This window comes from Diorhabda carinulata, chromosome 3 (assembly GCF_026250575.1).
Source record: "Diorhabda carinulata isolate Delta chromosome 3, icDioCari1.1, whole genome shotgun sequence".
Taxonomy (NCBI): Eukaryota; Metazoa; Arthropoda; class Insecta; order Coleoptera; family Chrysomelidae; genus Diorhabda; species Diorhabda carinulata.
The window spans coordinates 32,552,720-32,579,705 of record NC_079462.1 but is presented as its reverse complement, the minus strand read 5'-3'; the positions used below and the strand labels follow the sequence as shown (position 1 = coordinate 32,579,705).

General features: G+C 33.4%; 1 protein-coding gene across 1 annotated transcript in view; it reads right to left on the bottom strand.

The window, feature by feature from the left end:
* The window catches only part of LOC130891179 (retinal homeobox protein Rx1-like), a 67,229-nt gene that overhangs the window by 18,641 nt on the left and 21,602 nt on the right, over positions 1-26,986 (bottom strand). The gene's annotated exons all lie outside the window — the stretch shown is intronic.

The window sequence follows — 26,986 nt, the reverse complement described above, 5'->3', positions numbered from 1 at the left end:
GTCAAAATTAATCGAAGCATCTTTAATTAAGGACGTTAATTGAGAGAGCCTCGAGTCTAGAAAACACGCTGAGCTTTGACGACAAAGCTCACCATAAAACGATTAAATATCAAAATGAAGACAAATTTAATAATGGCCCGTTTATAGGCCCACGGGCTGTGCACGGAGTTGCAACGATGATTTGAGGGAATACCGGAACAGGGACGGATTTGTATAATGAATAATCAGTATACGTACTCTGATAGTTCTATCGACTGAATTAGTCGGATTAGACAGGTAGTAAAATGAAGCTTAGACGATAGATTCTTCCATAGCTGATATATTGACACATGAAATATTGTACTTTACTATTTATTTGTTCTATAAATACAAACGGGACAAACCCAACAAACAGATTAGTATATTATGTTATGAGATTGAAAAGTAATCTTGTAATTGAGATACAGCTTCTTTAATTAAGTGAACAGTGTATAAAATATGTCAATATCAACATTGTTATAAAATTAATTTTTAAAATAATTGGTAAAAGTAAAATTGGTATTTAAAACTCTTATAGGACATTATAACAAATTTTATGAGGTGGCCGATTCGTTGGAGTTTATATTATTTTAACAAGGTTTTATGGGTACGAATTTGAATAATTCGTTTTACATAATATCTTCCAGGGTAGTTTTAGCTTTCAGGTTATACTTGGAATTTACTAAAAATATTCTGTTTGTTGCAATATTCTGTCAATTTAGTATGTAGTACAAGAGAATCGATTGCTATAATCTATTTTTATAAATAAGAAAGCAATAAAATCATGGAATAATTTCCGTGAATATTGAGGCACTTGTCATAACGTGGCACCAGTTTTTGAACACCCTTCTCATAAAATTCTTCCGCCTGACTTATTAACCACTGTATCAAAAGTGTTTTGACTTCGTTGTCGTCTTGAAGACGCTGACCACTCAGGTGTTTCTGCAAGTGCAGGGACAAATGCTAGTCGCTGGGCGCCAGATCAGGGCTGTAGGGAGGATGATCTAGAGTTTCCCATTGAAAAGATTTGATGAGATCTTTGGAATGATTAGCCACATGTGGACGGGCATTGTCATGCAGCACTCATCCATTTCCTTATCATTCCATCATTCATAATGTTTTGTCCGTGAACTTCAGAGATCTCACGATGAATATCGATCGGTTTTACGCCTCTAGCACTAAGAAATCGTATAACAGCCCGTACTTCACAATCGGCGGGACTCACGATTGTCGGAAGCATCTCAAACACTCAGTAAACAACGTACACAATGAAGAATCAGACTGTAATGGCGTCAGTGCGTAGACAAGAGATGTAGGTAACCAGCGCGCATGTGCGGAACGCCGACCTTGGGGTTGCGGCGGCGGAATCGTAAAACGGTACTTACTTAAAAAATAAAATTTTTTGGATTGATAGACTGGTACTCTGAGATCATTTGATTATGTTTATGAGGTTAATGTATATGTTTGACTAATAAGATTTATATCCTTTAATATTCAACCTAAATAAACTCTTTCTTCTCATATTGTATGCTGATTTTACTGTATTATCATTGATTGAATTCTTAATAATCTGTTACAGTAAATAAGCTAAAATTCAAATAGTGTTTTCTCTCTTTAAATTAACTAGATTAACAGAAAGATTAATCACCGTTTTCTTTGGGCCCCAACTTAATTTATTGTTAAAATATAACTTACTCTCTATTTCTTTATGGTTAAGGTGAGTAAATTCTCAACTTTTTCATCTTTTTCCTAGTAATTAATTCATCAGAAAAACTTAAGAATAAATTTGATATAACTAGAAATATTCTAAAGACGATTGTTGCTTAAACAAAGTTTTTTTTGTATTTGATTTAGTGTATCATGTATATGGGGAAAATTATGAATAATGAAATAAATATGTTTGATTGAATAAATTATTCGAAAAAAATTTTTCCTTCCGCAAAGTCGAATGTTGAATTAAGAAGAAAGCAAAGCGGGCACACCCGTTCTTCAGCATCCTGTATATGATATAGGCTTATACAAAAACTGTCAACAAAAAACTTTGTTAAAAAAGGGCGGTGTAATGTAAGTAGGGTTATTTAATTCTCGCATTGTATACCGCCTCCTTTCAAGGATTCTCAGCTTACACAGATCAAATTTCTAGCTACTTGGATACTAACACTACCAACGCATTAGAATTTTTGTTCAGGAATGTATTTTTCTTACCTGCTTATACCAGTTTTTTATGCTTAAGATCGAGTATAGTTATTTTATTAGTTAATAATATAATTTTTGTTATGAAAAATCTTTTGTATTTGAATAAATTCTGAGCTTGTTTGAAATTAGTTATACGAGACAAGTTCTGAGATCCCGCATCTGTATAGTTACGTACAGTTGTTCGTGACTGTTAACAATGACTTTTGAATTGAGAATTCTGCGAAGCACGAGGTATTATGAGTTTTTATTGAGTTAAATGCCTTATAGAGATCAATATGTATTGATATCCGTGCGGTGTAAGGAGAAAACATTAAATATATGTAATGAGAAATGTAATGACCGTGTTTATGTCATTACTGACGATTTAGTGGAAAAGTCTAAGAGCTTCACGATGTCGTCATCATCCGAATAGTTTCTTGAAATACTGTTTATAAGCTTACTATATTCTGACGTCAGTGCACAGCCATATTTATGTCAAATATCAATTTGAATATAGATTTTTTAAAAAAGAAATTTCGTAACACTACAATTCTCGATCAAATATAATTCCCTGGTGATGAATAGATGAGTATTCGAAACCTCGAAATACATATTAAATATAGTACACTACGGAGTTTCATTTGTCGCAATCCCAAAACTAAAATGCTCATAAATTAGTTGTCAAAGATTTAATTCTAATTTATATATATATGTGACATCATTTAAGAATTTAAATCACTTTTTGGGATTTGTCAAATACCCTATTATTTTGTGGTTGAAACAGAGTTGCAACAGTAAATAATTCAACAACCCTAATCCCTACGTACTCGACCAAAACGTTTAACACAAATTATCATGAACCATTATAGTGAAAATTATTAATGAATAAAAAAACATGTGTTACTTCTCAAAACGTAAGGTTGATCAATTTCACCCCTCAATAAAATCCCTCAAAGCCGCAATAAAAGCGAGGCTATAACCATTCTCTACGGTTAATCAAACACTGATACCGTATCATGACATTAGTCTCTCGAGAAATATGTCAGAATCGTAAACTTTCCTGAAATATATTCAGCGAATAATAGTTCTAGTTTTATGGAAACAGCAGAAAGAGCTCTAGTTTTTTTTTATTTTATTAAACACACATCCAATAATTTTAGAATAATACAGAGTATTACAGAGATATTCAAGACTGTTTAGTTCAGACAGTAGTCGCTAATACGGGTCTCGGTCCACCCTACAAGGTGGTGAATAATCAATATTTCATGAATACATACTCATACCAAATTAAGAAATGAAAAATAATGTTTACTCCCCGTATAAAATTCGGTTAACATCTAACAAATCGTCAGTCCACGTAGACTCATCATCTCCACTGCATTTCTTTTGGCCGTAGCTGTCGGAAGACGTATGTACACAATTTCTTCGAAATATTCCTGCCAGATAGTCTGCGATAAGCAGTGGTTTCGTTTGGTGAGATTCATTAAATTCATAAATTTCTTTAAATAAATAGAAATATGGCGTTCTTTAAACCATGGGCGAATGGAATAAAGATTTAGAAATACAAACACAGCAAGTTATTTTAAATATATTCGCATGTTTAAAAAAGGAAAATATTCATGCAATCATAGTAAGAATTGCTGGATTAACTAGAGTAAATAAATTTTCCATTTATGGAATAGTCACGAATTAGTTGACGAAGCTACTCAAGATTTTATACGTAGGACAATTTATAGTTTATATAAAGAGAACTGGGCTGCGACATTAGAAGTAATACAGCAAAAGGTAGCAGATTATCCAAAATGCAACTCCAACAGATACCAAATAATAGTAATAGTAAAGCTCAAATATTAGCATAGTTATTAAAGGTCTAAACCTAGAGAAAATTTATTATATTGACAAGCTGTGCAGAGAACAGCGTCTCCAGAATTGAATAAAGAGGTTGTAGAACTCTTAGATAAAGTTCTAGCAGCAGACCGCCAAGAACTTTGGAAAAACATGTTATCAAAGAAGAAGATGAGTATGTTTATCTTATCTTTACAAACCATAATAACTAAATCAAATGATGACTCTAGGTCAGACGATTCTGACTACCATGATTATTTATAAAGATACTTTGGAATTGAAATGCTTTTTTATTTTTGTTTTATTTGCAAAGAATTTATTTTCCTCTATGGTTTTTGCTTTGAAATGAAAAAAAAAAAAAACGAATGGGGTACAAGAACGACTCAGTTCACGTCTGGTACCCTGTTTAAACCAAACGCCCTTACATGCAGGTACATTTTACTAGTCTATTTACGTTTTCTAATTTAAAATTCAATTGTAACAAGTTATAATGATTTTTTTCTAAGTTCCAAAGAAAAGGAGGAAAAGAGACCTTCGAGAATCTGTTTTACCGGTGCCCTGCCTTGAGGAAGAAACGACGTCAAATGCTGGGAGACGACACACTAGATAAAAATTTTCTGTCTGGGTTGGGAATGCTTAAAAATGAGCTATGAAAGGGAAAGAGTACGCTGGTGGTTAGCTAGTTAAGTAAGTTTCCAAACTGTGGAAAATAAATGGTAACACAATGGGCCTTGAGCTTTCGAGTGAAACAGGACTAATCTAGACCGAGGTTGCTTTAACTTCACCTAACCTAATTTCAACTTGCAACAACGAGCTTCTCAGTATTAATTCCTCCATTATTTTCATGATAAGTTTAAATTGGAAGAGAGTTAAGTAAGACACTCGAAAGTGTTGGAAATATCAGGATTTCTGCCTCAACCATAGTAGGGTTCTTGAACTCATTTGGATCATATTTTGATAAAGACCGAAATTGGACTGATATCTCTTTTGAGACAAATAACATGATAATATACTAACATATATCCAAAATTCATATTAATACTAACCTAAAATGAAAACAAGACTGCAAATACAAAGATAGAATAAGAAAATTTGTTAATTTGTTAATATTCTAATTGATTGCAATGCACTAAATGAAATTTTAAAGAAAATATTCGACAATTCCTTGATTATTATTATGTAATTCGTTTCCGTTACCCAACATTCTTCACTCACTAATGGATAAAAAACTCGATAAAAAAGTGAAAAATGAGAAATAAATTACCACAAATAATGGCGTTAAATTGGATATTGTTGAAACAATTTTTCTAGTTTTCAAACTCTAGATAGCGAGGGTAAAGATCGCAGAAAAGAGCACATTAGTATGGATACACATCACCCCACATCATTTGTCTCTAGAAAAACCCTGTTCCATTTTGCCTCACAAACGAATTTTCTGGCTGGTCGCTTCACGCCTGTGCCTTTTCCCACACTTATATCGCAGTCGATGATCCTCCTCTTTACTCGCTTTTACCGCTTTTTACGGTATCCCGTATATTTCGTTAACAAATTCTCAGTTAAAGGAGTTCGATTTTACTTCCCATATCCAGGGAGAGAAATATTGAGTTTCGACATTTTATAGTCCCTTGTAAATAATATTCATACAGTCGGGCATACAACGAGGATGTCACGTGGATAGTTCTACTATCATATATATATACAGACATATTTATTATCCTTCAAAAGTCGTTTCTCGATGCGTAGCAGTCAATAAGGCTTATAAAAACTTTATGTATTGTTGTGATCAAATATCACTTTACGTTTTCATTTATTTTATTTAGTTTTTTGAAAAATATTAAGCTACTCCGTGAACAAATAGTAAATGAAGCAAATCACGAAACCAACCACCAGAATAACGCATGGGTAAGGCTCAATCATTCCAATTTCAAGGCCAAGATAGAGCTCTGATAAGTGCTAGTCAAGATCAAACTAGTGCACCACATTATATAAAGAAAAAACAGTAAAAAGCTCTTGTTGCAGTCTATTTTGGTATTCTCTATTAAATTCGAACAAATTGTCGAAGCATTTTTAACATTTCGATTGAGGTATCTCCAAAATACGGGATATGAACGCATCAACCGCATCTTTAGGTGTAGAAAAACGTTCACTCGCAATTATTTTTTAATCTGCGGGAATAAGAAGAAATCATTGGGTGTCAAACAAGAACTGGACGGTGGATGACCTCTCAATTCGATGTTTTGACTGTTTAAAAACGTACTGTTGTTTGACAGCTCGCATTGTCGTGGTGGAGAATGATTCTTGATTCGTCTTCGGCGATTGGTATTCAGTATTTCTTTGCATCTATCGATATGAGCTTTTCTGTAACGATTGTCAAAATATGTCGTATCCAACGTGAACATATCTTTAGTTAAATGTTCATACAATATTAATTGTATGCATATGGAACCAAGTATGCCTCAATCTCACGGTATATGACATGATGATCTTGCAATATCAGTTTAAGCACAGCGTCGATGTTTTCTGGTACTACAGCCGATTTTGAACGACCTTCACGGCATTTATCTTGTAGCGAATTGCGACCTTGATTTAATTCAGAAAATCTTCGAACCTCCGTGGCTCGTGGTGGTGCTTCATCACCAAAAGTCGAAGCTAGTCGATCGGCATATTATTGTTCTGAATACGTTCACTATTTAAAACGTGTAACTTCGTCAGATTTGACATATTCACATCGATGTTGCCATACCTTAAAATTTAAGTAGCAAATCTAGTGAAACTATTCACCCTACTAGCCGAACGTTTGTATCTGCAGCAACATAATACAGTTAACTAGAACTTCTGTCAAGCACTTTAGTAGATTCTGGATGATTAAATGATTGTATGGGGCACCACATTAGATAAGATAAGAAAAAAGGCTTTGCCAAGTTGATATTAGAGTGGAAATTCTAATAAATCAGATTACATAACCAATATTCTTTGCTGGAGTTCTAATGAGATGAGAACATGTTTAGTAGTATTCAGTTTATCGTGAAAAGACTGTTTTATGGAATATGGTAACTACCTTGTAGTTTTTGATGCTTCCAACTCCCAATATAATTCAATAATTTTCCATATAATATTCAAAATCCATTCGTCCTAAATATTTACTTTCTATTATTACAGATATTTGGCTGGTTTTAATGTTTCCGACGAAGTTGTTTATCTGGAATCACTAGAACCTGAAGTAAGACGTCGAGTATTTGGTAGTTAGACATCTATACTCGAAATTATGATCGAAACGAACCAAATTTACAAAACTGGACGTCAGAGGAATAAAAAGATATTGTGGCGAAACGATTATCATAGTAAAAATGTGAAAACTTGGGGTAGGTGGAACACCTGGTACGTATGAATAATGGAAAAAACCCTTCAACTCATTCCGAAACGAACTTGAAGGCAGACGAGGGATTGGCCGACATAAATCAAGATAATAAATGATGTAATATGGAAACTGACAATGCCCGTAATACGAAATTGGCTGGAGATAAGAAATATTTGAATGATATTCATCCAAGGCTCACAAGTAGCGCTGACGAAGATGAAGATTTCGCTGGTTTCGAACCCGAACCTTCGACTTCGACTACAATTTTCAAATACAAGTCTATCCATTTTTATTTTTTAGCTCGTTTGCTATTAAATGATGATTCGATGGTAATATTGTCGAATATAATTTATTCAATTTTGTAGATACCATTTTTTTCAAAAACTGTCCTTCATTAACTGAAAAAGTGTTTTTTTTTCTCTAGCTGAATTAAGTCCCTATTCATAATGTTAATTGAGATTAAAATAGTTACTGTCACGACTTCATTCCAATAAAAGTTAATTTAGACATTTCTGCTTTACACAGTGTATACTTAAAGTAATGACTTAATTTTAAATTAATTTCTTTCAAGAAAAAACAACCACCAAACAGAAACGTTGATGAGTCGTTAATACTTTTCATTCTAGTGTATATTATCCCCCACAAACGATGTAACCCAGTTTATTATGGATATATTAGTATTTTATTTACTTAATGCACCGAACAAAAATATTAAGATCCTAATCTCCAATTATATATTGTTGTAACCCCAAAGCTAGATTGATATCATTGTAACGGCTCTTTAACTAAAGGTAATCCCTTATCAAATTGTAATTATAGAATGCAATTGACAAACTTTGTTCCATACACAATAGAATTTAAGTTCTCGGATGAATAGCGAGAGTTTATCCGAAATAATGTTTTAAAGGGACAGAGAACAGTGTGGGTTTCAAGAAGGATATTGAAAAATGCGTTAAAAACTAACATTTTTATTTGAAATTCTATAATACGATCGCTATTTATTGGTGAAAAGAAAAGTTTATATAAATACATAGCATAATTCAAGCAACACTCTTGAAAAATCGGCTTAAGTCCGGCAACGCTATCGAAAAAATCAAAACAAAGCATATTCTTGTTTCAGACAGTTGTGTTTGAAAACGCGTCTACTCGTCGAGTAACTTAACTTCCTTAAATGTAACTCTAGCCAATTCAATGTTGACAGTTGACAGTTTCACTTCGATGATTTTGCATAACCTTACATTTTTATTTTCTTTCCTCAGTGTAATTGAAAAAGTTTTGGATCTTAAGCGTCGTCTAAAAAATGCACTCAAAGTAGCACTTTCAGTCCTTGGCATATAAATAACTGTTGACGTTGCATTTTTTGCAAATTTTTTGCCTGATTTATGCCAACCTCTTTATGAGTAAAAAGTCCTGTCGTTAATGTGAACGAAGTAAGTGAAAATTATATAGATCTCAGTTTTTTTCTATTTCAAAAGTAATAGAAAAACAAGGGATGGCAACTGTTGAAAAATCAACTAATTTTATGACATGATCCAGGACTATGAGAAATCTAGAAGTCAAATTTTGTAGTCTCCTAATTTCTGACATACAGAAACTATTAACACAATGTTTATTAATAATAAAGATGTTTGAAATATTCTACAAAAAAGTTTATTGTATTCATATCTCTTCCAACGTGTTCAACATTTACTATCTAATGTTTTAGGCTTCGTTTAATAATATATTTTGACTTAAATCAAAATCCCAATGATCTGTTTACAGATGATTACTCAAAATGGTACAATGTTTTTTATAACTATTTCAATAAATCTTTTCCTTATTTATAGGGATCATTTTTCCTTCCTGTCTTCTAGAAAATTAACAACCAGATTTAGTACTCAGGTACTTTGTACTTATCTTTCATTTCTTCCTTATTCACTTCTTTCGTATCATTGTATTTGTAACCAGTTTATTATCTGTGAATAAAGTTATTATTACAGGAAGTCAAAATTATGTAGTCCATGCATTATAGTACTCCTCTATATTTTGTAAGTGATTATACAAAGTTCGAAGTAGTATCTCCACATCTGTGGACTCCAAGGTTACTCAGATCTTTATATGTGGGTTTATATAGAATCTCTTCTTCTTCTTTCTCCTCCTCTTTCAATAGGACCAGGTCCTATTCAATCCTGTACGCTTGGCCCTCTTCCTAGATCTTCCTGAGAAGCTGAACTCCAGCTCTCGTACCAACTCTTTGGTGGTCTGCCTACAGGTCTGCGTGTGTTCGGTCTCAGAGTTTTAGCCCACTTTGCCCACCTGTCTTCTGGCATTCTTCCTACGTCATCCCTCGAGAATCTTTTTCGTGCCCTGACCCATCTTACTTCTTCTCTTATGTCATCACTCCTTATTTGCACCTTGAGGGTGACTCCCTTGATGGTTCACAGTATTTTCATCTCTGTGGTTCTCATTATTCTTTTTGTCGTTGATGTCTCGGCTCTGGTTTCTGAGGCATATGTGAGAATAGGTCTCACACACGTTTTATAGATTCTTGTCTTGCTCTGTGAGCTCATCGCTTTGTTTCTATATCACACAATCAAGTGTCTTGTTTACTGAGATGCTTATATTAAATTTTTCGGCAGAAATTTTCATCTTATATAGTAGACGTTGTAAGTCGTCTTCATTTTCTGCTACGGCAATACCATCGTCTGCATAAAACAATATCTTTAGAGAGCTTTGACCCATTCTGTATAGTTACTGCATCTGACAGAATAAATAAAACTTAGAGTCAAAGTTTGTTTATTGAAAGCAATGCATCGCCACGTAACTCATTAACGACTAACTTCACTTTTTGTCTTAAAATATAATAGCGAATCGCTCACAGCAATGTTTCAAATTATTTTGATATCCCTTCAAGAGTATCTTCGCCCAAATCTGAGAATAATGAGCATTAACACGATAATGTGGAAATAGTGGATGCAAATAGAGAAGTTAATGGAAAATGTGGCAGAGCAAACGAGGTAGAGCCGAATTGGAGCTCAAAAGTACAGAATATATGGAGAAGAATTGTGAAGACCGATGAGGAAATAAAAATAAGTCATGGGCTTCATAACGTAAATATTTCATTATAGTTTATATTAAATTCAATAAATATATAGATATCAGTTCAATCTAAGAAATTCAGTCAAAGGTTGTTTCCAGTCGCGACTATTTTGATAATATATTCGATATCAAGTCTTGTTTTCTGTTTTGTTGAACATTTTTTTATAATATAGTCATGAGAGAATTTGCTTTTTTAACTTTACTATAATAGAAATATGCTCTTTGATTTTTTTCCCAAATTTGCATTTTAATAATTTTTAAGCCGAAGAGGAAAAGTTTTAAGAAGCTTTAAATGTTCATAGATAATTTAATGGGATCGAGTTTGTCACAAAATTTTCGTCGAAACTCATTTTTTTTTCAAAAGAAATAATTATCAATCCATGGATCAAGTTTAAAAATTTTATTTCAATTAATTTATCAGTATTTTTTATGATATTTTGAACTTTAGAAATTTTGCACAACCAATAATTACTTCTAATGTTAAGTCACGTGATTCTAGAAGGTTTGTCTGGTCCCTCAAAGTACGCCGCTGTTAATATGGACTCGGTAGTTTCGCGCTTGACTGCTCTAAACACCCAATATCAAAAACTTAGTCGACTTGATACAAACACATTCACAACGCATAGGCAATTGTACTATAATGGGCCTCAACAAAACCCTATTGTGATAGCAAAGGGCTTCTAAATGAAAGGGTGTCTGCATCGTTGGCCGGCATTCTCAAAGGTGCCAGATCTCAAGAGATTCTTCAATATTTTCAATTTCGCTATTTTCAACTCATAAAGATTTTTATATTCTGAACTTGATGATATAATAATGTTCGGTTCTTTTTTGTTATTGTGATTCACTGATTCGGAATGTTTGATCAATATAACGTTAGGGTAGAAGGGCTGAAATGTTGTGGTACGGATAAATTGAACTCATTAAAAATTTAGTCAAGTGATAACTTTTAATATTGCCTAACAGATTGGTCCTTGATATATAACTATGTAACGAATTTTAAATCGGCAAATTAACTAGTGGGGTGATCATATTATTGATCATTCATGTAAGAGTAATAACTTCTAATGACCATAATGTTAGTTTGAAGTATCTAAAGTTAGCACTTCCTCGAAGAAAATAGAATTTTTTATACTGATTTCATAAAATCGTTTCTTTTCGATGGTTCGTTTCAAAAATAATAGAAAAAACCATTTCGAGAAGAACCGTATCCCTTTCGCTTTCTTCTAGCAAAAATATTCTCTTCCAGAAAAGTTAGGCAAACACAACCTCACGCAACCACAATAACTCCAGCTCTGCAGAGGAGCAATTCCTATATCAGGGCCCCACTTCAACAAACCCTCCTTATAAAAATTCTCACTTATATAGTATATGTAGAGATTTTTTTTGTATGTATATGTGAAATATATTTAGTTTGTGAGTGTAAAAAATAAGACTTTCAAATTTCGCGCGCTTTCCTTGAATGACAGAAGCAATATGGCGGTTTTCCTAATATCCGCTCATTTACTAGATATGCTTTGAATTACAATTTTCATCTAATTACTCTTATTTTTGTTCAATAACCGCTATAACGAATGACACCATTAGAAAGATTAATTTCTTAGCAATCGAATCTGTATCCTCATATATCGCGGCAATTATGATTTATTGTGTTTCAAAGAACTCAAAGAGCTCATGTTATAGAACCGAACTTTGAACTCAAATTTCTTTAGATTTTGAATGATAACACATATAAAGTTTTTTCATACTATCAAAAAATATATACCTATCTTGTTTCGTAACATTTTTCGCGACAGTCTCCTTAAAAACAATTTGTAGCTTGCATCTTTTCGGTTAACGTATCTGTTTTATTTTATCTTTCTATTCAGTATCTATTCACACTATTCTATAGTTCTTCCATTTTGTCATTGTGGTCGCTGTCCATAAATTTTTTCCCAGTGATTCTCTTTAGCACAAGCATCTCTATCGTCTCCAAAAATCTTATAGTCTGTGTAATGCCTGATTGTTCACCACGTTAAGTGATTTGACTTCCAGATTTATCGCTTCATCAAAGAGCGAAAATGATATAACAGATGTTCTCACTTTGGAAAACCATAATTGGCTTTCAAAAGTAGATAAGGGATCCATCATTAAAAATTGTACAAAGTTGTACTTAATATAACAAGCGAAGATAATCTCAGTAAAATTAAATAGGTACAAAGATGAATTTTTTACTTCAAAGTCTCATTTGTAAGTTAAAATCTAGAGTAAAAATTCATAGCATTTTTTGATACTAAAACTTTTTAACTTGTTTAAATCAATTACAAGTCTGTCTAAAACTAGTACATGTTTCATATATTGGTTTTCAAGTTTTTGTACGTGATTTATGGCATTTCTCCTATTCTCAGTGATAATATTTGAACATTCTTTTCTATCAGTTCCACAACGGGGGTAGGAAATTGAAAATACCCTCATTGTGCTGATTCAGAGTTTCTGATCTTTTAAAAGATTCCTACTCCGGCTTTTGTCCCTTTTCACCATTCTAGTTTCCATTATGAGAATCAAACTTACTCCTTCTCCACTTTCAGCTTTGGTAAAACGGTAGTTAGATTCCTTCCTTCTCAGGAACTGAAGATTCAAAGATGTCTATAGTCCAACCAAATAAAATATGATGGAAACTTATTTGGTTTATTTTAATTATAACTACTAGATTGACCTTCAGTGTGTTATGACGGTTTTTTTAAGAGTTTATAGAACAAATTGTACAAGTTTTGGGCTTTTCCCGATTTTTAACTGGTCACTAAAATAATGGGTTTGATGATACTCTGGACCATTCTCAGTTTTATCGTTGGTATGATCAATTAATTATTCAAACAGAATATAAGCGCAATAATGTTCATGTACCTACTTTACCAATGGACGTTAATTTAGACCAGACGTTACCATATTTGCATACATCGGCATATTCGCTATACAAATATGTCATCTTTGTCATGTTGACGAACTGTCGATTATATCGTAATATGTTTTGAACTATTTGCATTATAATATTGAATCAGACGGAAAGTGTCCCTTTCTATTTTTAAACGCCAAATATGATGTATAAAATTCGATTAGATTCCCGGATATTTTCTTTTAACTCCTGTCATGATAACGTAAGAGTCCAAATTGCGAAGTCTGCAGGAGGCACGATAGAAAATGAAATGTAATTTAATTTAAATGTTTAGTGTTTGATTCTGGAAGTACAAAGGATTCACGAATCGAATTCAGGAACAGTTTAACATTTGTGAGAACTAACAGATGGTCAAAATACAAAAATGATTATCAAATTTTTGTTCGTGCAAGTCCTTTATTCGACCTGAACAGAATAAATGATATTTGTCATATAATAACTCACAATTGTTTTCAATTTGCACTATAGCTGAGAGAAATTAATAGTTTTCCTGAATTTTTTCAAAAATAATATTACAGAAATGTTGTAAATGCTAGATCAATTGTTTAGCAGCTTTTCAAATTGATTTATTGAAATTGAAATTGATTCTTATGTAACAAGGCAAATTATTCTTTTTCGAACATGTTTGATGTTAGTAGAATTTTGGTACCTTGCAGCTACCACAGAGTAAATAGAGGTACTTACGATTTGTAATTGAAATGTGATTTTTTTCTGGCATATAAGCGCTGTATTTATTATGATTTCAAGATTAGAGTGAACAACGAAGTGTTTAATAGTTTCAACGCGTATTTGCTGCAAAAAATATCCTTCACAAGCAACTGTAGTTTCAGTTACTGTTTCAAACAACTCTTCGTGTTGGATGCGTAACAGCAAACTCAATTTTATATTGTCATCACAGCTTTGTTGTGGAAGCTCTGGTTACAAAAGTTCATTGATGTAGGTGGTATTCCAACTTTAAACCTGTATACTTCTTACAAATATTCAATTGAAGGAATCCAATATACAAAGTCACTTAGACACATGTTTTCTTAATTGGTTAATGTTAACAATAAGTCGATATCTCGAATGGTTTCCGTTTCCTATTCTTCGTTATCTTCTGGTATCCAGTAATGGATGTTTGCTATCACATCTGACCCTTCTGTCTCTGGTGGTATGAATCAATTCTCCTGTGGCTCTTATCTCTGTCCAATTTTTGAGCCAAGACTTCCTCTTTGTGCCCATTCCCTTTCTTCCTTCTATCTTTCCTTCCACCAAGAGTTAAAGCAAATGGTATCTCCCGCTCCGAACCACATGTCTCAGGTATGCCGTTTTCCCACGTTTTATCGTGCCCATCAATTCACGGTTCCTTCCTATTTTCCTCAGAGTTTCTTTGTTGGTTTTTCTGCCGTCTATGGAACTCTCAAAATTCTTCGGTAGATCCACATCTCAAAATGTTCATCGCTCCTGTAAGCTGGGTATTCCAACTAACCCAGGAGCCTTTGGAGGTCATTCATGTTATCTGCTATCAGGACTGTCATCGGCATGCCGTTTTTTGTTTATATATGTGCCATTTACTTTGATAGTGGGGAGAGGATACATCCCTGTTTTACACCTTTAAGGATTATCTAGGCCTTTGAAAGTTCTTTGTCAAATCTAACTGCAACTGATTTGTTTCAATACAAGTTTACAATAAAGCGTATATCTTTATGATGTATGTCAAGTTGCCTCAGTATTTGAACGAGTTTATGGCGTTGTACTCTGTCAAAAGCTTTTTCGTAATCTATAAAACACATAACTACATCATTCGTCTGGTCGAAGAAGTTCTGAACCGGTACTTGGGTTAAAGCTAGTGCCTCTCCCCTTCTAAATCTGGAATTGAAACGAACTATGACTCATCAAACTAATTAATCTATGGTTTTCGCATCTTGTTGCGTTGTTCTTTTTTGACAGGTGGGCTTAAGAAGTAAGCTGTTTGGTTGGGAAGTTTCCTGTATTGTAAATTTAGTTAAAAAGGATTTTCTATACAAGCTTGTCAATTTTTTTTTAAATTATGAAGGGAGAGTATGAAAAAACCATTGGTGTTATATATGTTTGTCCGAAAAATCCAAAACTCATGTTAGTTTCTGATTAAAATGTATAGTTTTCTGTTAATAATAATTTTTTTCTGAACAATTGATACTTTTTTCAGAAATTTACCTAAATTTGAAACAGTTTTCGAAGGATATTGTTTTAAGAAAACTTGAGAAAAATTTTATAGAATTACAAATAGCACCGTTCAAGACATGGTTAAAAGTAATATGTATGTAATATCGATTATTAAATTCCATTATACCAATTGATAAACATCTCTTTCAAAACGAAACTATGAGTATGTAATTTTCGTAAAATCATTTTAATCTTTCGTTTTCCATAATAACTTCTATTTTCTCAACAATCAACTCATCTGAAACCGATAGAATTAGAGAAGAAAATTCCATCAAACTCTTTCCGTTCGCAGCTTTTTTTATTTCGACTGTAATATCCTAGTCATAATTCCATCTGGAAGAAAAGAAGGTGTGTGGAAACATCATTTGATTTTTTCTTACGTGTGTGGCAGTTTATCGAATTTAACTCTACAACGAGGTAATCAAAATCTCCACACGTGTATATACCACATCCATATCGAGCTATTTTTTATCTTCTTACGACGTCGTCTCTCTACGGAGGTTGTCGCACGAGAAACCGCATCTCTGAAAATTTCTGTAGACGTCTGTCCGAGTCATCTGCGCAAGTCTTTCGGCCATGCATTTTTTCTACGACCGACCAACCTTTATCCTTCGATCTTTCCTTCTATTAGGAGAATCACAAGGTACTGCAACTTTCTCTCCTTGATTGTCGTGAGAAGTTACCCATTTGCTGTAGGACCTCGATGTTTGTCTTATGTTCCGTCCAAGATATCCGCAGCATTCGCCTGTAGGCGTACATTTCGAACGCATCAATTTTTTTCTTTGTGGCTGCATCCATGGTCCAACTTTAGCATCCGTACAGAAGAACAGGAAGCATTCTGGTCCGGAGTTCCAGGCAGAGGTTGCGGTTTGCTAGAAGTGTCCTCATGTTGTTCAGAGTTTTCCGCGCTTGCTCAATTCTGATTTTTGGGTCGCATTGCTGGTTGACGAGCGTGTCCAGGTATCTTAGAGATGACACATGTTCAATCATCTCTCCATCGAGTCTTATTTTTGATATAAATTATTAAAACAAGATCTTTATATTCAAAACATACGTGGGCGAAACTTATGGTTTAATAAACATGCATAAAACAAACATATTTCCTCTTCCTTAACCCTTCCTATTATTAGCTTTATATTGAAATGACCGAAAAGGGTGTTCCTAATCAAATAATTAAGGGGTATATGAATAAAGCGACGGCTCAAATAAAATCGAACTAATTATTTTGTTGTTGCTCCACATACGAGTAATTGTCTGTCACTCAGCGTATCTCTGATGTACGAGCATGTTAGCAAGGTGTCCACAATCTCTAGAGAAACAGAGAATGCCGAATGTACAAGTACAAAGCTCCTTGACTGGGGTTAATTAGGGGAAAACGCGAGAAACACATCTTTGTCGGTGATTAGCTCAAGATTAATCCATAGTCGTAACAATAAAAAATTTAAAGGGGGTACTTGCGAATATGTAAATTCGTCTAACGGTTTTCAAAAGTTGCTTTTTTATTAAAAAATATTGAATCTTTCCTTTGCGGTGTTCCATTACTTTGGTAATGATTAAGGAAGCCCAAACATGCAAAGTGTATAAAACATTTTCATATATTCTCAGTATTTTGTGCATAATTGAACAAATTTGAAATATCTAGAGCTTCGGCAGGAGTTTCAATACAAAAGCAATTCAATGAATCTGCTATTCTGAAGCAATTACTTTTATTATAGTTCTCAAGAAACTGATTTTAAAGCATTGAAAGCAAAATCTTTTACTCCAATTTAATACACGTAACATATCTTGCCCATGTTTCACTTTAGAGTACTGAACAATCGGTTAATCACTTTTCAAGAATGCGAACAGCCAGACAAACAATTCACGTTATCTGTTGGCGTGTTAAGACAGGTATTTCGATTGAAAGAAACTCAGGATCAGGCAAAAAAGCCAAAATAAAATCCAAAAAAGTATGTAGAAGCTATGGTTAAAGCGGCTTACGAAAAACTGGGAGTCAGTTTGCGAAAATTAGGCAGGAAATTAAAAATAGATATCGATAAGATAAGAAAATTAAAAACTTAGAAGTTTTAGTGGCAAGGCGAGGAAATGAATTCAGAAGTTAATTCAAAAAAAAACCACAACAAGTTCAACTCTAAAGTATTGTATGGTTGGTAATCTTTTCGTGGTCGTTCTTCAGCAAACATTTGTCCTTCTGGAAATTCTGTAAACGCGAAAATATATGACAAAGAGTGTGTGAGATCTAGATCAATGCAGTTCATGAAGAAAAAGCATCCTGAAAGAGATTTTTCGTTTTGACCAGATATAGCAACTGCTCATCATGCTAAAATTGATGCGGGAGTTTAATGAAAAGTCTAGGAATGTTCCTAATTTGAATCAACTGAGGCCAATTCAACGTTTTTGGCGAAGTTTAAAACGAAAAGAATATTATGTAGGCTGGAAAGCAACTACACGTGAAGAATTAAAAAGAGATAATTTTGAGCAAACTCCGGCAAACACCAGATTCAGCATTTCATATTTAAAAACAAAAGCAAGCAAAAAGCGACTAAGTGCTGATTCAATTATATAAAATATGTGTAATTAGTAGTGTTTCTTAGAGTAAAGTGCGAATAATGAAATTAAAACAAACACTTTTAAGTTCCACACCCATATATTCCCAATAACCCAAACCATCGACCTCATATTAGATAAAAACTGTGTAAGAGGATATTAAATAATTATTTGCTCTATTTCTGACAAACAAATTGCTCCATTCGATATCATATCTCTCAATTTATAAAGGAATTTATTCGATAAATTTTGAATATCCCTGGTAGGAATTATTGTAAGTAATTTGTGATATTGTATAAAATAAAATAGTGAGTGCCACAAATCCCTTGAAAAGACATTCTGGATACGCCACTATAAACAGTAGATTAGAGAAAGGGTTGATTGATAGATGGTGCTTGGCCAGCTGGCAGATGACTGGGCGACGGAAGTGCGCGTGCACTTGACACTTCCGGTCGACCCTTCTTATTTCTGATGAAGCAGCGCTAGAGCTCCGTTAGGGCCCCATCGGTGGGTCCATCAAGTCCCCTCCTTCTTCCCTCCAACGTCGAAGCAAGGGCGGGTGGCGAGGGCGAATTCGCCCCTCCTAATTGTGTTTATGCCTGTAAAGTGCTTTCCGTCCTCAAATGTAAATTTTAACCTTGTTAAGCTACGGCCTAGCGAGTTTAAATTATCAATGGTTAATTAATCTTCAATTTATTCACTTTGTGTAATGAATTTAACACTCAATTTAGTGGTTATTAATCAAAGTTTTAATGAAGGTTGTTATAAACACTAATCAACTGGTATAGAAATATATAAAGACGGCAAATTCCTTATACATCTGCTTCTTCTCACCTAATCTACACTTAATAGACTTACTGCGAAGTTAGCGTTTGTTTTTACACAATTTACTGCTACTAATAATCATCGATTTTAATCAAATTTTAGTTCCGATAACAGATTATGTGTGTATCAAGTTAATTTCTTATAAAAATTGTCTTAACTAGTAAGATTATAGCAAAAATATCATTTTTCGGAGACATAACTTAATGAAGATTACACAAATCCATTTAAAAAAGAATCCGAAAGGTTTTTCTTAATATTTCACTGATCTAGATTTAAAAGGTAATACTTTGTTTTGGAGGAAAACATAACAAACATAACAAACATAAATAATAATAATAAATATAATAATAAACATAACAAAACAACAATATAATAATACATGTTCTAACTTGATGGAACGCCCATTTGATCGACTACTAAACATCAAGTTTTAATAATACTTTGAAAAAGTTTCATTATGTTACGAACAAGCTCGCGAAATGGGTCCTTAAGCCGGCCCTGTCCAGCTACAAAGAAATTTTAAAATTCGGTGAATTCGCGCGTTGTCTTTAATATGTTTTTTTATTAATGGCGGACGCGCCTTTGATGAACTTTTTATTGTAGAAGGCGGTTTATTATGGTGTTTCATAGAAATACAGTGTTTATTAATTCACCCCTCGAATAGAAAGAGTGTAAATAAATACGAAAAACGTTACAATAAAAAAAACAGCTGGAGAATACAATATCGAAAACACGCACAAAGCACACAAAGAAACTAGCAATTCTCTATCTTGGTTTTGGTCTTCTAGACCTAAATTTGTATTGGTTCTGTTTTTGTTTTTTGTGCAAGACCAAGATCCAGATCATCAGTTTTCACCGCCTATTAAGTTAGAACGAGTTCAAACTTGTCTTGAGTACAAAAGTATATGATACAAAGTAGTTTAAATAGATGTTGAATAAGAATCTTCTGCGATATGCTTGCTTCTCTTCTCTTCCTGCTTATCGATATTTGAATCTGGTACGAAGAAGAATAAATGAACGATAAATTCGTTTTGGAACAATGTAAAAATAATTAAGATCAAATTTTGATGTTAGAATCATCTATTGATGTATTAGCGCCTCGTTCCCGTCTTAACTGATAATCTTATGACCTTGATTAAGTGGTGCGTTTAAGGTTAGCGTGACTCCACCAACACCGTTATTAAACACGACATTCAGAATTATTTTATCAGCAGCTGAGACGCACGAGGACCCTTATTTCCTGATATTTATTAGTAATCACGCTCAGCACTAGCCTTTTCTTACCCCGTGCCAGTCTTCGTGATCCTATTAATTATGCGAACTACCCTTGCATGCCGTTCTAACGGTTTTGGTCCCCCCATTCTGTGTTGGTTTACAGCCGAATCGCTGGCCCTGTATAATGTTAGATAAATTAATTTTATTGCCGACTAAACAGTCGAAGATTGTTGTCGGTGGAGCACGCGATGCGACATGTATATATACACGCTATGCTTGCGATGTTGTCAAATACCTATAATTTGCAACAATTATAAGACATTAATGGAAGAATTTTACAATTCGCAACGAGGGTTGAACATAAATGTTTATTGATTGAAGCAATTATACTACAAATAGTATTTTTGTTGAGAGGTTTCTTATGAACACATATCACAAATAAAAAAATTCACATTCAACTGTAATCATGAATGTTGAGAATCAGCAAATTACCTAACTCCGACGGTAAGAACAAGGATTTAAAGACATTAAATAATTTCATAGTTTGATTTAATAATTAATGGAAATACACGAATCAAAGTTTCATAGATACGTAATCTAATGTAGAAACTACAAATGGTGAATGAAAATATACGAATCAAAACAAAAAAAGGGAATTACAGACATTTGAAACATTCGAAGGAAGAAATACTGCTGAAGATAATACTATACAGAAATCTGACTGGCAGAGATGATAAATTAAATATTTGGAAGGCACAACTCTCCATAATTGGAAAACACGGAAAATAGATTGAAATGGAGAAGAATAGTGAACAACCATAAGAATGGAGTATTAGTCTTCAAAACTTTATGTCTATTGAGCAAATTTGAACCTAATAGCTTGGTCATCATTATCCATTTTGGTCTGTGTATACCTTGATATCAGAAGAAACTGACCGATATGACGACGTATACAACGTTTTGAAATCGTGTCAAAATATTGAAGATATCGTGAAGAATCAATGTTTCATACCGTATATGGTGTCTTCAATTGGATAATTATGGGGCCTATTTCTATAAAAATTTAACATTTTTTTTTCATTGACAAAAACTTTTGAAAGCTTGAGACACAAACCAAGACATTCCAACAGTACAAAACGAGGCTATTTTTTCTTGTGTTATTATTCCAGCCTATGGTCTCCTATTTTAGATAATTGCTGACTGATTAGTGAAGAAACAGTAACTGAAGCAGATCATTTACACCTACGTATCTTTGGGTACGGATTCGATGTTTGGAAGCGATGTGGGATTTTCAAATTATCCCGTAGTAAATATAAAATATCAATTGTTAAGCCCATAGAAAATGTTAGGTCCACTTGTAGAAGGCTTGATACTCCTTATTCTCTACACAAGTAATCAAATGGTGTATACCAGATTGATGACAATCTAAAGACCACTGGTCCCATTCGGGATACTGCAAAGGAAGATTCTGGACACCTTTTGTGTTAAATTATACGTCTACTCATTCTAGACACTAGTGAATATAATAGATAGGAAAAATTTTGAACAACTTCTATGTATCCTATTTTGTGATATTACGTAACTTTTATTTGCGATCTGATAAGATTTCTTATCTAACAAGCTTTATTACAAAAACGACAATTCGTAATTGAATTCCAAATTCAAAATTTAAACCTCGTGTGAATCGCATATTCAACCCCAGAGAACGTTTTCTCTTAACAACTTCGTTTATCGGGCGAAATCTGAAACTTTAAATTAAATTTCCGTTTTTGAATTGCACGCAACAAGGCAACCAATTGACGTTTTATATTCGAGAGTTTCGCCCCAGGCCAGCAAGTTTTGCTTTTGGTAAATAGCTTTTCTTATATATTTTTCAGCCAATATGAGACTATAAAGTAAATAAAATGAAAAAACACGAACTTATTCCATTTATTGAAATTTTACGGACGGGATGGTGTATATTGAATCCATGTCTTCATAAGTGGGGAGTGGAACCTTTCGAAATCGAGGATGTCTATGAAAAATGAATATAAATCAACTTGGTTTGTGTAGTCTGTGAACTCGGAGGGTAAAGCACTCCGATTATATCATTTCGGTTATATCGAGGTATACTTGTTGGTTAGTCCTTTTGTTGGAACTCAAGTAGATACGACACATTATAATAAAAACCTTTCAAATATGCAGCATGTTTCATCGATCCATAAAAAAAACGAATTAACAAGATTCCTCCGAAACATTATAAAGTTTTGTTAAAATATTATGGCAAATATAGATACAGTTAGTAATGTAACCAGAAGAGTCTTGCTGACAGTTACCCAGAGCTAATTGAACTCAGTTCACAAGGAAATGACGGCGCTCTATACAACTTAATGTTGAACACCGCTTAAATCTATTAATTAAAAGTGGTTTCAAAGAAAGATGGAATTCTGACTATTGAGATCTTGGAAAAAGCCTAGTGAACGAGTTTAGCCTCGTCAAGTTCAGGAGGTTTGTTCTTGAGAATGTGAATGGCAATATTAAGGACTACAGTGACAATTTGAACCAGTCGCTCACTCCGACATCGGACATTGATTCATATGGAACTTATACGAAGGCACCCAGACGCGCAACCACGTTTTGGCTGCCGATATTGCCAATCCTGGCAACTGTTCCGGCAAGCTCTGGCTGCTCAGACTGGTTGCGCCCATGTGTAGCATAGGGATCTTATTGCACTGGGCACTGTTTATCGTTGTTCTAGAAATATGTTTAAATGCATACTACACGGTTCTATCAGATATTTACTTTACTACCTCGTGAAGAAAACTACTATTAGAGCCTAAATACATTTTAACTTAAATCTTACTTTACCTTGAAGTAACTACAAGATAAATTTTCTCATTAAAGTATCTATCACAGTTATATTATCATCTCTGGTTAGGACTAACACCTTGAAAAAAGGTTCGACATGCGAAAGTAATTAAAAACCTTATAGTTTTCTACATAGAGTTCATTTAAAAATATGTAGTATAGAAAGAATTGGATATTTTATTCGTTCTTCGTCTCCTTTTTTTAATTAGTTGCGACGAAAAAAGCAAATATTCATCTCCCATTCTTGATTGTCATATTCACCAAACATTCTCGTCTATATACTACTACTTTTGAAGCCATCCGTTGCTAGAACGTAACTTTGTATGTCCCAATTCTACCACAAACTGCTCAGCCTTTTTCTGAAGAATCGAGCCTACATATTCCTCTATGTCTTCTCTCTCTCATTATTCTAATCACCAAATTTTTTGAGAAACTACTTTATTCTGAAAACTTATCTTTGAATTTTAAATTTGTAACCAATGTACTTGCGGGAATCCCGAAATTATTAGATTTTGATTAGCATAATTAACGAGGTTTTGTTTTTCTGCGAATGAAAAATTATACATTTTACATCTGATACAAAAAATGTCGAGGCATATTTCACATTGAATTTCATGGACAATTCAAGAGGATTACAAAGAATGTGTTGAATCTAGGGACCACGCTTTGTTCCCAGCAAACTGAACTATGCATTGTCTTCATTTTTCGTCTTCTGTCAAAGACTGGCGCTGGTTGCCCGACTGGTTGCCTCGTCTTACAAAGGCCCAAGATTTCCAGTCAAATCACCAAATTTCAATTCCATGGTACATGTTTGGATTTATATCAAACGAACTCTTCATTTCTACGATCATCCACCGTACATAACAACATCTTAGGTGGTGCGGAAATCTTTGTAGAATGGAGAGCAATAGACTACTATAAAGGATTTGGCAAACTAATAAAATGGAGGTGCCCAAAGAAATCATGAGAAAACACAATTGTCGAGAGTTTAGAGACTATGAACAAAGCTAGGAATAGAAAATAATGGTGGAAATTTGTGTATGACACACCCTACGACATCCACAGCGGGTACACAGAGATTTATGATTATACTTCTTTATACAGTGTGTTTTGAAACAATTGAAATCGATAATTAACGTGGTAAGAGCGTACTTAAATATCTAAGATGAAGCTGGAAAATTGTGGTTTGATGCACCACGCCGAAACTTATACAGAAACATGTCCAAAGAAAGTATTTTTTATTATTATCAAAAAAAAAATCATGTCTCATGAAAATATGTGCATTGTTTGAAATCGAAAATGCAGCTACCAGACGTTTGTCGAAAATATTGGAAATTATACTGAATTATGAAAAATAACTGGAAAAATATTTAATTTATACTTGTTGGGACACAGTGTAGATAACTTAATCATCAAAAATATGATCGTACATTGATTATATTACAATGAACTTAGTCTATTATTGTTTTCAATTTGTTATTTCCATTATCGCTACAAAATAAACGATTTTGATTGAACTATGAATAATCAACTAATGAGTAGTCTTCGTGTAACTCAATTTCGTAAGTCTACTGAAGAGACACCTGGCAGATTACTGCAGCAATTTATCAAAGCAGTGAACTAACAAGACGTCTCTAACGAAACAATCGGATTACACTCTCGATCTCGTGTCGGATTGACGCTTTTTAGTCGAAACTTAATTCCTGAGTTTGCTAATATGATTGCAACTGTCAAATAACCACGTAAACGTCTCTTGGGACCCGGTTACTTAATTCAATTGATACTATGTGTTAGTATATATTTCAGAATGTTTTCGATATATCTGATTAAATCAGAATTTAAGAAGATACGGGTGAAATAAAATGAGAATAGTTGATTGTTACGCAGAGAAGCATTCATGTAGAAGAATACCAGTTTGCTTTTGGTTGAAAAAAAACTGTAATTTACGGTTTTTATATAGTTTTAACTGCATCATTAAAATTGCAGCATAAAAAGCAACACCGAATAAAATTTTAATTTGCATGTAAATGTGTAGTAAAAATGTAATTGTTAATAAAAGCAAATGAACGTTTCATCAATATACCAGGCGGAATTGAGTAACAAACATGTTTTCATTGTCCCTTCCAATGAAATATTTTCAATTATTCCTCTTTATCAGAAATGAGCACTGAACTGAAAATGCCCAATTAAATTTCGTTTCAAATGCGGAAAACACACGACAAACTACGTTTTTATACTCCCTACATCAATAAAAATAATAATTCAACCAATGAAACAAAACTGCGAGCATTATGGTTTAATTTAAACATCGTTGTGATTATTACTCTATAATCTATAACAAATTTTATATATATGTACTAAAAAGGAAATTCCCAATGAAAATTTTATAATATGAAATATATCTTTACAAATAATATAAAAGTTAACGTTTTTCTTATCTCCTAATTGATTTAATATATAATATAATAAACGGTTTTTCAAAGGTGAGGTAAATTTATACGCACTGTCTTTTACTTAATTTATTTAAATATTTATACTAGACTGAATTAACTCATAATAGATATCTAATTCTTATATATTTCGTTCCGTTCGCTATGACTTTTTATTATAAACTAACTATTGGTGCTAAACAACCTCGAAAAAAAGGAATTTCTAAAATTTTAGATGCTAAACAAAAAACAAATAATGAGGCCTTCCTAGAAATCATATAAAAATGACAATATGAACAAATCGCATCTATGATTAAAAAATGTGAAAAAACAAACATCAAACGAAGCGGCGTATTCATCAAATTTTAAGCTTTAATTATAACCGAACAGAACCGGCTTCGCGGTTCATGTCGTACCATTAATTTAAATCTATGAGTCTCAGAGCATCGATCGATTTTAAAAACTGTTGCGCCTGTTGCCGTTTTGTTGTTAATTGCGAACACTGAGTAATTAATTGCTTCACAGGAAATATTGCAGTAGCTGCATTTAGGTTTAGGTTTCTTGCTGATTGAATGGCTTTTCCACTAGTTCTTATACACATTGTTTATTATGGAGTTACAGTTTCCGTTTTGTCGCTTTCTATGGCGTCTTTTGCATATTTTTTTCTTTTTTCGTTACAATAGATTCCTATATGAGATGATATCCATAAGAAAGCAACACTATTGTAGTTTTGTAAAATCAAATGAAGTTTTTGGCTGATTCTAGGAATGGTCTGAGTAGGTGGTTTGTATGGCTTTTAGAGCACTGAGGGAATTCGAAAGAACGATATAGTTATTTGTGTCAGATGCATTTATAAGGATTAAAACTTGATGTAGTGCATACAATTTTGCTGGGTAAATAGATAGATAGAGCTACTTCGTCTGTATTGGAGAGCTTTGGAGCGTCACTGATGTGAAGATGTCAAATCTGACATTGCGATCATAAAGTTTAACATTTTTAATGGTAAATGGTAAACTTATTAAGAACTGTCGTTATACCAATGCTATTTAAGTTGTTTGCATATACTTGAAACATTCAACTTGGTCAAAAATTGGAATTAAATCGACATTTGCGTGCGATCATATCCGATTACTTTTGTCCAACTTCGCTACAGGATGAATTTCGTGAAGGTCGCTCAAAATCGGCTGTTGTGCCAGAAAACATCGACGCTGTGCTTAAACTGATATTGTAAGATCATCAAGTGACATACCGTGAGGCCATTAAGGCATACTTGGGCATTAGGTCCAGTCGTATCCATTCAATGCATACCGCATAATTTTTTGACAATCGCTCGTGACAATTGGTGCAAAGAAATGATGGAAACAATTCAATTGCGTTACCTGATAAACGACGAACAATGGATCTATGCATAGATACCCAAAACTAATCAACAATCGACTGTATGTCTCTTTCAAGTCAAGTCAAATCCAAAAAAGTTGTTCGAAACACTTCGAAGCAAATGGTCACCGGTTTTTTCGGAATACCTGGACATGTGGA